We start from the raw sequence: 13,582 nt of genomic DNA on the forward strand, positions 1-13,582 counted from the left end.
TTATAACATTATAAGATAAATATTAAAATTTAAAAGTAAATGCACTATTTTTACCACATGAAAATGGGTTCCGAGCCACTGTGGGTAATCCCTTTAGAATTCCTTCTACTCCATATAAATTCTGTTAACCTTAGTTTCGAGTAGTTGCACACATCCTCAGTATTCCGATTTTCGTATTGTGTATAGGAACAGACGAAGATGGAACCAAAAACATTTCCAACATATTATTAGTATTCTCTTGCTTTACCGTCATTATTTATCCAACAATTTTCCAGGTGTCGTCGTTGCCAATCCCATTCGTGCTTTTTGATCAAAGACCGATTCACAGTGTGTCATCTCAGTATCTTCGTGAAATGTGGTGTCAACTTTCCGTTGTACAAATGTGAGGCCATAGCTCCACGCGGAAGTTTACTGTTGTCCCGCATCCATGCTATACGCGAGTACATAATATGAATCATTCAGCGTAAATTTGCTCATTTCTACCTTGGCTTTGCGAGTAACAAGTGGCCGATTGTTTACTAGTATCAGGTCAGACGATAACGTCACCAGTTTCGTTATTATTTCTACGGTGAATTCCCAACCGTTTTCACACTGCTGAACGGGGAAGGGGGGGGGGGCACCAAACGTTAAAAATGCGTGTAGCAGTTCCTTCGCCGAAGCTATTTCTTGCACTTCAGAGGCCGGAAAAATGAAAACTTCGTCAAGTGTTCTCTGCAGTGAAGTGTAAAGTTAAAATCTCCGTCAGGTAAACTTTGAAAAGGTCCACTTGCCTTCGCGTTGATTTAAACTATTTAAAGTAGATGCTGAAAAAGGCCGCTCAACGACGCCTGCATGCCATGCGATTTTTTTTAACTCGATTTCTCCACGCATATTTCTGCACAACTCGCAATGTAAGCTTTCAGAGCAGCCATTGAAATATTGGAGTAGTGCTCCATAATTTTCTTGTGCGTTTTTTTCTCCACTTTATGTCCACTTGGCCACGTAGTGCATGTCGTGAATAATAGCAGAAAAACTCTCAATATTACCGCCACGCGACGCCTCTGCCGCGCTTCCGTCGAACGCCATCTACTTGGATTAAATCAAATTTCGCACTGACATGATAATAATATACCTCCTATTATCTTTGTTCGCAGTTGAGTCGCACCGATTAAAATTCGAACAGCTTCTCGGTCTGCAGTCCGTTTAAAATCCATCGCCGTTTTAAAATTAAAATACAATTATCACAACATCGACGCACTAATCGAAACGTCCGCACCTCGCACTCTGTTTTTACTCGAACCGATTGAACACTGAACGCGACGTCTTAATGTTTGTCGTAGGTAGAAAAAGATAGTCTGCACCCAATGCGCACGAGAACGGTAGTTAAATTTCGCAGACTCCGTGAAGTCGGTAGCCAAATTTCTGATTTCACCTCGCGGTTTTTACGACGGAATTGTTGATTTCTCGAATCATAAATTTCATAAAATCTGCGTAACGTATTATTATTATATGTAGGTAATAGGTGATATAAATTACCCACGTATTTTCCCTGCTGAGTAATATAAAATTGATATTAATAATAATTTATGTTATCATGGAGCTTCATATTATATTCTATTACTATACTTTCACGAAATTTACTTTTTGTATTATATTATAATTTATATTGTAAATATTTCTAATAAAAAAAAATTATATAACAATATGAGCATTGCGTTTTAAAAAGTTTTTCTATTTAATAAAGATACAATTTTAAATATTACCTAATTGTAATAAATACTGATAATTTTGCACACTTTAATATATAATAGTCGTGTAGACATACTATAAAAATAAATTAACGAACGAATACTCTATTGAATACCTTTCAAAATGAAATTATAAACGTAAGTACTTTGATGTGTATCGTGTATTTATACGTAAATCTACGTTATGAGACTGACCGCCATTACACATATCAACCTATATAGTTGATATATATATATTATATTCACTTTAATTTTTCAATTATATTATTATACTTTTGGATGAACGTAACGCGACACAAAACAATGAAATGTGTACTAGGTATGATCGTACATATAATATATAGGTATATATTATGTCTGTGTGTGACACATATCGGACCTTAAACCTCCCGGGCATAACAGTTTATATTTTTTAAGCTGTAGAAAAAAAATAAATTAAATGTTATAAAAAAAAAAACGGGATTAGACAACAGTGTGTTATTAATGAAAATGCAAATTTTCGGCTTAAAGTTGATGCGACATTTGTATAATGTGCTTAATTGTGCCTACATTTGCATAATGCGCAGTGTGGTTGAAAGTTGAAACTATATTTACGTTTGAGTTTTATCAATTTATTCGCAATATTGACGGGTTATATAACATTATTATTACTCATATAGCCCCACGTCAAAAGTTTCGTCGACGAAATTTTAATAAAACAATAATAATTTTATGTCGTTTATAAATTTAGTAATATTATAATATTTTGGTTCGTCGTCCCCCATACTCATTCATTTTCACGTATCGACGGTAAATGTTAATTTACTGTCATTGCCTATGCGTCGTGTGACAGTGTGAAAGGTGCGCAGATAGTTCGGACGCACAACATTAGATTATAAAAGCGAACGAATAAAGAAATCGCACACAACCGTCAAAATCAGTTTCTTTTTTAATAGACGACTCGTACGGAGAACAATGAACATTGGTTGTTTTTATTGGAACGATTTCTATTGCGATTTTATTGTTATAAATTATAATACGCGCGCGTATTATATAAAAGGCGTTATATTATAATACGCGAACGCCGATGGGCTGCTTTTAAATTACTTTATCCATTAATGTCAGTTAATACCTATAAATTATTTTTGATAGCGTTTTCGCAAAAGGCTGATAATAATTTTTCATTTATATAGAAAAAAAATACCAGAAAAAAGTACCGTATAAAAGTTTGGTGTTATTAACTTCGGCGGATTTTTTCTTATATTTTTATTTTTTTAGTATTCATGCCAATACGCCGAGCTTGTTATCCGAGACGTGAACATTTTATGATTTATTTATTTATTATTAACAACGAGCTCGTATTTTAATATTTATGCTCCACATTTCGATATTATATCACGTAACACACACGGAGAGGATTCCAATTGCAACTCGTATTATTTTTCTAATTCGACACTTATCTGCTGGTATATATAATATAATATGTACATCGAAACATACGATATTTGTTTAGGGAAACATGGTCGTTCAAACAAAAGTCGCACGGGTCGACTTAATCGAAAATACTTGGAAATTCGATTCGAATACGTTCGACTACGCTCCATATTGGTTAGGTACCATAATATAGGGTAGGTACCTCCATATATTATATATTTTAATGTACAATATTATATTGTATTGTTATACATATATTTTACCATATGCAGCATAGGTAAATATATGATAGGATGTAGGGTACCTGTGGTACGCAAAATTAAATAGTTTTAATGAAGTTGATCTATTTGCCGGTTGTACCACATAATTTTGAATTATGGCAATCTAGTTGGGATTTAGACATTATACGGTTTATATGATATTTCCATAAAGTTATAATCTATAAAATTGTCTATCCACACGATCAATAATCGAATAATCCGTTTAGGACTACGGTAGTTATTTCTAATAACTGCGTTCGACACGCTTACTAGAATTAATTTCGAAAATCAATTATAAAGCGTATAATATATAGGTATATTCAATTAAATTCAGCTAAAACATTATTTTTTATCCTTCATATATTATAATTTAACATTGTAAAGTGATTATATTTTAAGACAAAATACTTTGAACAGTCAATGTAGTTCAATATCGTACGCACATGTTGCCGAACGCTATTAACACAATAACTCGATAACTTACACGAGCTATGATAATTTTATTTTCCTAATGTAATTAATGCAAATTATATTTTATGTGTCGGAATCAATTGATTGAAGTACCCATTGAACATTAAAATATTTTTTTTGGAAGATCGGGAGTGTAAAATATTATAACTAGATGCTTATGTTAATTTATTTACTTTGATGAAGGAATTCATATAATTAGTTAATTATACAGGATCATGCACTACCACTTTTCCTTAAATAATAAATGTATTCAAATTATAATTTTCGGAATATTTAAAAATACTTAAAGACCGCATTTTAAAATTCTTGAGATATTTTACCTTTTAATGAATCATACAAACTTCTGTTTTTCAAAGGAGAACACTCCTCCTTATTATTGTAAATTATTTAGTTGATCATTTTTTGAAAATTTTGATGTACCTAATTCGAAATTCAAACTAATTGTTTCTCAGTTATTAAATTGTATATACTTAGGATAAAAGTCCTTGAAAATGCTTTTAAAGAAATATAAAAATATTTAATGTTGAATCTAGTAATAAATTTGAACAATTTTTTTTACATAGGTATTATAAATTCATTAATGTTGATAAACTAATATAAATTACTAAAATGTTCAAACCATCCATTTGAAAAAACAGAAGTTTGTATCTCTACAGAACACGTGTTATCACGTCCTATCATGTAGTACAATTATTTTTTAAGAATTTGAAAATATTAATTTTTATTTATTTTATTTTATAAATATATACGGACTAGAGTCCTATAAAACATAACATGTTATTGTGATTTAAAATATAGTTAACAGTAGTATAAAAATTACATTAACAAAGTTTTTAGCTTAAGCATAACAAAAGTCTTATTTTACTTAAAATAGAAGAAGTAAAGAACTACATTATAATATAATGCATATGAAGGTTATTAGATAAATGCGTATATCCCTAACACTTAACAGTATTAAACATAATCAAATATGTAAGTATTACCTGCGTTCATTGAACGGTTAGCAGGGGAGTTTCAAATATAATTTATTTCTAGAGGAAATTGGCTAAAATGGTAAGGAGTTTCTAGTATTAGGGGCTATTTATTCTAAAACGAATTAAAGACAACATTTCCGAACAGTCAATAATACTAGAAAGCAATTTTGTGTAAACATTTTGGGAGCAGAAGTAAGCGATGATCATCAATTGTGGAGTAAGAATTTTTTTCCTACTAAACATTTTATTTACAATCTATACAATACAATGGGTAAATTTGATACATGGTTATTGACAGCTAGGAGGTAGCGATTATGGGTAGGCACTCGACAGTGCCACCCGACCAGGTACTTTTTAGGTATTGTGGAGTAAGATTGAGAAAGTTTTAAACATTATCGTATGGACCATTGATTATATTACAATGTTTAATTTTTGGATCGATTATTGGTAAAGTGTATAGGTACGAGGTACCTACTGTTTAAAAATGAAAACCGTTAAACATATTATTCAATTTCTGTATTGGTGACTAATAAATTATGTAATTATAATATTATTTTATTCAACTTCTATAGTTAGCTATTATATTCACATAATATAAAACATGGTAAAATAAGAAGGTATTATAAGTTATAATAAATCAATACTACAAAATTAAAATAACGAGTAAAAATTGTTTTATTTTTATTTTTAATGTCTATTGCACAGTCTAAAAAACATATTCAACAAATATATTTAACAATAAAACGTGGATTCGATGAATGTGTATGAAACAAAAAGACACGGTTCACAGAACGAACAATCGTCCCATTGGACGAACTTCGACATGAGTAGAATAGTTATTTATATTAAATTTAACTTTTCCTTGTATTTGGGTCTCAATTTGGGTCTGTTATGTATTTATTTTGTGTATGGAATCTGTAATAATTGCCACATGATATCGACGTAAAGTAGACTAATTTTGAATTGGCCAATTTGAGGTTATAATTTTTTTAAAAATACTTTTGTACTAAGTATAAATAAATACACATGAAAGTTTGGAGTTCTGTTGTATGGATATCTGGCTGTATTAAATATAAGGTCACAGAGTTACAACATAAAAACAAATTTCTGGTCGATATATATACCTACTATCAAACAGAATAAAAAATATAAGCGATAAGGGTCAACTTTGAACGGCGACTGCTGGTGGTTAACCGTAGTTACGACAACGATTTATTGCGCACAATATATAAGTAGAGCCAGAGGCGGATCAAGGAATAAAAAAATGGAGGGTGGCAAGACACAAAATATGCACCTAGAATGGTCGAATACCTACATAATATTATACTATAAATTATCTAATACTCGTTATTTAAAAATTGATAAAAACCGTAAATGTGTTTTAGGTATTTTTAGTGATTATTAAGTATTTAACTTTTATATAGTTAAGCTAATCAACGAAAATGGAGTGGGAGTGAGAGTCTTTATATCTCGTTGTATACTCTTTAGCTGTGTAAATCTTTAACTATTTGCCAGGCTAAACTCATAATAATTATTCAACGTACCTACATTGTACATGATGTATGACATATCAAATTATGTAGATGACATCTAAAATTATGTAACGTTGTTTTATTATTATTATTAATATTATTACGAAAGTGTGCAGATATGGCGTATCCGTGCGTGTATTCGAGTTATACATTTTTTTATCCAGGATATGCAGTAAGTTTATTACATATAAATATGTTATGTTAGACTTTTCAAATGTAATTACTTACTCTTATCGTCTGGGTGAGCACTCGGTGACTTGCAAAAATTAGAATTATATTTCCGTAACCTTAAGCGTAAGAAATCTGGAAACTCACCATACTGTAAAGAATACTTTTACCAGAATATATCTTCATAATCCGAAGATAGTCAAAGGTAGATTCATAACATCAAATGCCATTCTTGAGACCATTATTACAGAAAATATTGTATAATATAATAACATAATGATATAATAATTTAAATTTCACTTTTCCTCGTATTTTAAAATTATTCATTGTAAATATGTAATCTCGAATGTAAAAAGTATATATTTTTTTAATTTAAAGATGTGTATGCAGTTTTGATTTGTTCTTATGAAATCATAGACTAATAAAGAATTAGTAATTTGATTTACAATATAGTATTAAAACGTGTTAACGATATAACAGAATAAATAACAATACGGCTACATAACGCTCGGCAGTAATTTCTAGAACATTGCTGGTGTCGGTATTATAATAGGTAATGGAATCTATTGTATTTTATAATTGTTGTATCGTGTTTTGTGTTATTCGTGCGAATTAAAAATATTTAATCCCGCGTGAAAATAAAATTAAAAAGGTGTAACGATAACTGAACAATATTTTAGTATCTCTAATATAATATAGAACGAATTATTGTTCCCGACGAATAAAATAACACCTTTACGATAATACGCATAGCACATCACACCGCATGCTTAGCATAATATTTATTATAATATGTAGAACGTTGTAAATGAAACATATTTTCCGACGGCGGTCTTTGAGTTGTTCCTAAATTAAACGTCTAGAGAAAACTACTTTCGTCGGGACATCCACGTTGGCCGATTATACCTAAACTTCGTTGGTTTTCTCGTGGGACAGACGCCGAGTGATTAATCTATATACTATTTTCGTGATACCGTGTCTGGGAAAATGATGGTTACCATTTGCAGGTCGTTTATGGCTTTATCCCTTTTGGTTGCGGATGTAATCCGTTAATTTACATAAGACGTTTTAAAATACTAGTTATTGTTTTCATTATTGGCAGTTATATTGCGCATTATTGATAATAATGATCAAACAACAATAATAGTGCATTACACTACTGCGACGGCTAAATACAATACAACGCACGACAGTGAATATTATTACATATACAATATAATAACCTAAAATTATAACGATTCATTATGTAATACATACATACATTCATAGTTACATTGTAAAATTTTCATGTTTGTTTTTATAAGGTAAACGATATTAAAGATGTAAATTTTAAATTTGAATAATTATTATCAATTCACATATTTATATACTATACTGTACTTGGAAAAGACTTAATACGAATACGTTTTAAGTCTTGAGTTTTTTTCAAGTATAAACATTTATATATTTATAATTTACACTTAAACTAGATTAATATATGTATTTAAAATTGGTTGGCTGACCTATCTAACTATAAATGAAATCAATAATTAATGAATATAATATGTTTATTATTTATTATGTGTAGTATTTTATTGAATTATTCTTTATGACGTTAAGGATAAGTTTCATAGTAAATATAATATTATGTAATGTTCATTTAAAAGTTATTTAATTAGTCAGAAAACTATTTAAAAAAACGTTTTAAATTTTTTTTGTAATTTAATTTTGTTTTAAAAAAAATGAATTTTAAAATAAAATATTGCTCTAAAAGTTTCAATGTATTATATATGATTTTTAAACGATAAATTAAACATATTGCACATTGTACTATATAGATGGATAATTATTTCATTTACGATAAATTAAAAAAGCAATACAATGGGACGTTAGTTTTTTTTCCATATTTGGACCCCCCTGTAACCTATTTTAGGATAACCCGAAACTCTGCTGAGAATAGTTGTATGAATGCAATAATTTATCATTACTTTAATATTTAAAACAATGATACAATTTTCCTGCTCTGAGTTGTGCAATGCGAAACGTGTGTCCAACACCGATGCATTATTTGAATCATGTACATTTATTAAAACGAAAAAAAAAACAATTTACTGAATAATTATTATTGTCTGTGTTTTGAGATATTTATTTTATTACCTTCAATGATACCATATAGTGAGTTTTCAAGAATTAAAAATCCAAAGTTATATTTGTTATGAATTCGATTTCAAAATAATTAAAAATGTTTCTTTTTCATTTATTAAGTTGTACTTATAAAATTAAAATAAAATAACTTAAACGCAATGAAAAACATACATTTATAAATATCAAATAAAATGGATTGTATAAGTGGTATATGTATTTCAATTTATAGTTCTATATTTGTGATTTTAAATTATTCTGTCAAGAAAAGTATAATTAATAGAACACACCAATATAGTATGAGTGATTTGGAAGATTTATTGATTGAAATCCGTCTTAATAATTTATTTATACGTAATTTGATACTAAAATATGAATAATAACTGGTGATTCATTTACAGAAATATATGATAATTTATCAGTTATGAAAAGAGACGTTGAAAGAATTAATATATGTTAAATATAACTTATATGTTGAAATTGTAATTAGATTTATGCATGGGAAATTATTCTATACACTAATTTCAAGTTTCAACAAAGTGTGTGGGTATTCTTTATTATAATGACCAACATTTAGATCGTTAATAAATACAAAGAATTTGGTTTTCATGGTTAAACTATCACATGTAAAAGAATAAAATGTTGATTTTGCAAAAAATAATAATAGGTACACAAGTATATTAATTTGAAAAATGCTGAATGCGTCTATCATAACGTTTTTCAATATAATCATATAGTAATAAAACCTTAAAAAATGTACAATGTAACATATGTTAAAGAAAAAATTAGTTTAATGTACATTGTACGTACATTTAAAAAGAAATATTTGCTGTCGTACCATTTCTCAATATATTTTGTAAAATACAAAAGAAAATATTTTATTTTTATAAACCAAAGTGTTCCATTTAAAAAATGATAATATTAGAAAACGAACAAATAAAAATACCGTTATTCTTCAAATATACTTGTAAGAAAACTATGTAAGAACTTTATAATCATTGGCTGCAACACTGCAAAGTTTGCAAAATTGTGTTTAATTTATAATAATGATATTTTATACACATACATACAAGGTTCTGTAAATTGAATTTCTATCACCTATGAATGTCGGAACTTAAAACATTATAAATGATTAAATATTATTACTTTAAATACTTCGAATATTTTGGTACGACAATAATTTCATAGTATTATTAAACTATTATACTATAATAGCTTTGGTTTGACGTAATTGATTTTATTTATTTTATACTTTATCTACACAATTAAGTTAATGGACTTGTGACTTGTGATAATGGTTGAATTAAAATCATGTGGATCGAGTGTATACAAATTGAAAATTCCGGGTACCTACATGTAAGTATTATTATTATATATATATGGCTTTATGTGAATTTACACGATTCCACGAATTTTGTGAAATTTTTTCCTACCATAATAACTATCGTTTAAAATTGTAAAAGCCTCACAAATTTGAGAGATTTTGAATATAGAATTATATACTACCATGTATAAAACTATATCATTATAAAATAGATAAACTTAAATGATCATAATGTTGTGAAAGCGCGGTGTACGAAATGTATACGTCCTTTATTAAATCAGTTTTTAAATTAAGTACTACAAAAAAAAGCCGCCAACATGATTTTAGCGTTTCCGTGCACATTTATTTACTTCCTGCTGACTGAAAGTTCAAAACAGAAGTAAATTTTCAGTAGTGGCGGGAATTACATCTAAAGTGAAACAGTGAGGCGTGTCTATTTTATCTGAATAATTTAACACTACCATCAGTATTGACCCTATTCCACTATTTTACCTTTTCAGCTAACGCATTTTGAACTGTAAGATTATAAATAATTATATACGTATAGTGTTTTCGATTCTAAGTGGAGCTAAGAAAGTATTTAAGCGTTAAAAGGTCTAATTTTTACAAAATTCATTAAAACCACGAAAGCTAAAAAATATTTTATATTTAAAATTAATTTAATTTTCAATTTTAATAGCTAAAGCCTTAAAAATTCAAAAATCAGATTTCTTATAATTTGTTCTTACAGCAACTTAAATATTTCAAAAGACATACGCACAACTTTTTTGTACACACATTATATGTTCAAAATTGACAAAATTGAATATTTAAATGAAATATATAATGATTATAGTAATTTTATAATTGTATTTCAATTTTAAAAGTATTTTTCGTAGGGACTTGACTTTATCGTAGGGACATTTTTTCATACAAAATTATAATAAAAAATATTTTGATGAATTATTGTATGTTATTTATACCATGAACCTATTACACCGTTCTACGTGATGTATCGGTATTGAGTTTTAAATTCTAATAGTTTATAATTAATATTAATTATTAATATTATATGGAATAATGGAATAATAATAATTATATGTATAGGTATGTAGTTGTATAGGTTTGTAGAATTTGATTTTGTCACTGGAAAAAAACAAGTTGAATCCACTAGTAAAAAGAATTAACTATAAATAGTCCAATGATAAAATATCCTTGGAAACATAGGCCTTATAAACGGTATCCACTTTTTGATCAGAAACATTTATCTTATGCAACGAATTCAAATTTAACTATTGGTCATTATAATGACTCAAAGACAATAAGGAACACGTCTTGACACCTAATATAAAGCAGAGTGAGTTTTCAGAGAGATTTTTTCTGTTGATAATTTAGTTGTAATATATTTTTAAATACACACTCAACTACGAGAGATTTAATTTTATATTAAGGTTAGGTTTTTTTTATAAATGCCTATATATATTATGTTAGTGACAATATGATTAATTTAAATTGTATGCCTAATTACTAATAATTTAGCATTTTTTAATGTTATTGTATGCAGTATAATATACAGGTTGATTCACCAAACATGCTCACCTACATTTTTTTCTTAGACAACAAATTTATTAATATTCTGATTTTTGGAATTTTTAAATATACTATTAATGGCCTTATTTTTAGAGAATATATTCTAAGAAGTCTCCTATGGTGATACCACTTCTTTTTTCAAATGAGAATCACCTTTCTTACCTATACATTGTTAATCAGATAACTTTTTAAAAATGTTGATGTATATCTGAATCGGAATTCTATCGCGTAACGTTAATTATTTTTTTAAATTTTGGACTATAGATTATAGATTAAGCATACTAGATCCACGACAATGGGTTTGGTATATTAGGGGCTGTGATGATTTGAAAATTATATTAATTATTATTTATCCATCACCAATCATAACTTAAAAATTGTACAAGTTTAAATAAATACTAGATCCAATATTACAACTGTTTTATATTTTCATAAAATTATTCGTTAAGTAAAATTATCCTAAGTTTATACATTTTAATAAAAAATCTTCTCGATCAAATTTTGATTTTAATACATTAACATTTTCAAAAAAATACCTGATTTATAATTTACAGTAAAAAAAGGTCTTATTGGAAAATAATAATTTTGTATTACTACAGGACATTCCTTCAATAATATAAAAATCTAAATAATTCAAAATATGGTCCTTAAGTACACTTAAAAATTCTAAAAAGAACTAAGAAGTTGAATAAATTCATAACAGAAGAAAAACAATGGTGGTGAGCGTGTTTGGTGATTCACTCTGTATGCTAGGAAAATGTATACAATAACTACCTATTATATTTATCATTATTTTTTTTAATATACTGACTGCAGGGTATTGTTTGAAAATAGAAGCAATTTTTATAGAAAACCAAAACAGATACAGCTTATACACGAAGATGAATGAATAATATTGTCATATTATTAAATGTTATTAAAATAATATTAACATTGTTACGATTATTACAAATAGGTAGTATAAAACGTATACTTTACACTATGGATCATCTTGTCTTGTCATAGCGACTTGTTGTTTTTGGGTCCAGCCTTGTGTGATTGATGACGGGTGACTGAACGTTTAGTATTGTTATCATAACCATGATAAATATACGTAACATGCATATTGTTATAGTAGTCCGTATATGAGGATAATATCAATTATCGTTAACGCGTATTGGCCGTATAAGGATCAAATTAGAAAGTTTGAGCAACGCTTTAATTGGCTACCAACGGTTCCTTCGACGATTAAATATCACGCCTTCAATATCATAACGAATATAGTATGATGTGTAGTTTATTGCGATATTTTTAATAATAATTATTGTGAAACAATATAGTGTGTATAGATTTAGATAAACAATTGAAAAACAATAGTTTTTTTTTTTAAATGTTGGTTAATAAATTTTTTTTCTGTCTAGCTGATATCCATACTGTAAGTAAATGCAACATATTTTTGCGACAAGAAATTTTGTTCAAAAATGCTGCAGCTGTTATGTTTATATTTCAATTATTTTTTTAAAATAAAACCTATATTAATATGTACTATAAATTAAAAGTAGTATAAACCGAACTTCGACAACAAAATTTCGATTGCAATGATTTAATGTCGATTTTAAATTTATTCTACAATATTCTGAGCTGAGGTGATCACAAACAGACGATTTCTTAACTAATATCATGGCCTATGTTGTATGACGGCTCAACGTATAGGCAATATAGGTACATTGCTGTGTAGAATAATTAAATTAATAATATTCCTATTGCACACTATTCGTTATGGCAAACTCTTCCATACATGTTATCTTCTCAACACGATGTATACGTCCAAGGCTAAGAGTTTTTTTACAGTCTTGAATATCGATTTTAAATTATTTGAATTAAAAACAATTAAGCACGCCATTTAAACGACGAGCCATAGAGGCACAATCAATCGAAAAATATAGTGACATAAAGATTAAAATTAACGAAAACATATTATAATAGTATATTTTTAATCGATGCTATTTTAAATTACATCACAATGTCGTATAATCTTCGTTTT

Source organism: Metopolophium dirhodum, chromosome 4 (assembly GCF_019925205.1).
Source record: "Metopolophium dirhodum isolate CAU chromosome 4, ASM1992520v1, whole genome shotgun sequence".
Taxonomy (NCBI): domain Eukaryota; kingdom Metazoa; phylum Arthropoda; class Insecta; order Hemiptera; family Aphididae; genus Metopolophium; species Metopolophium dirhodum.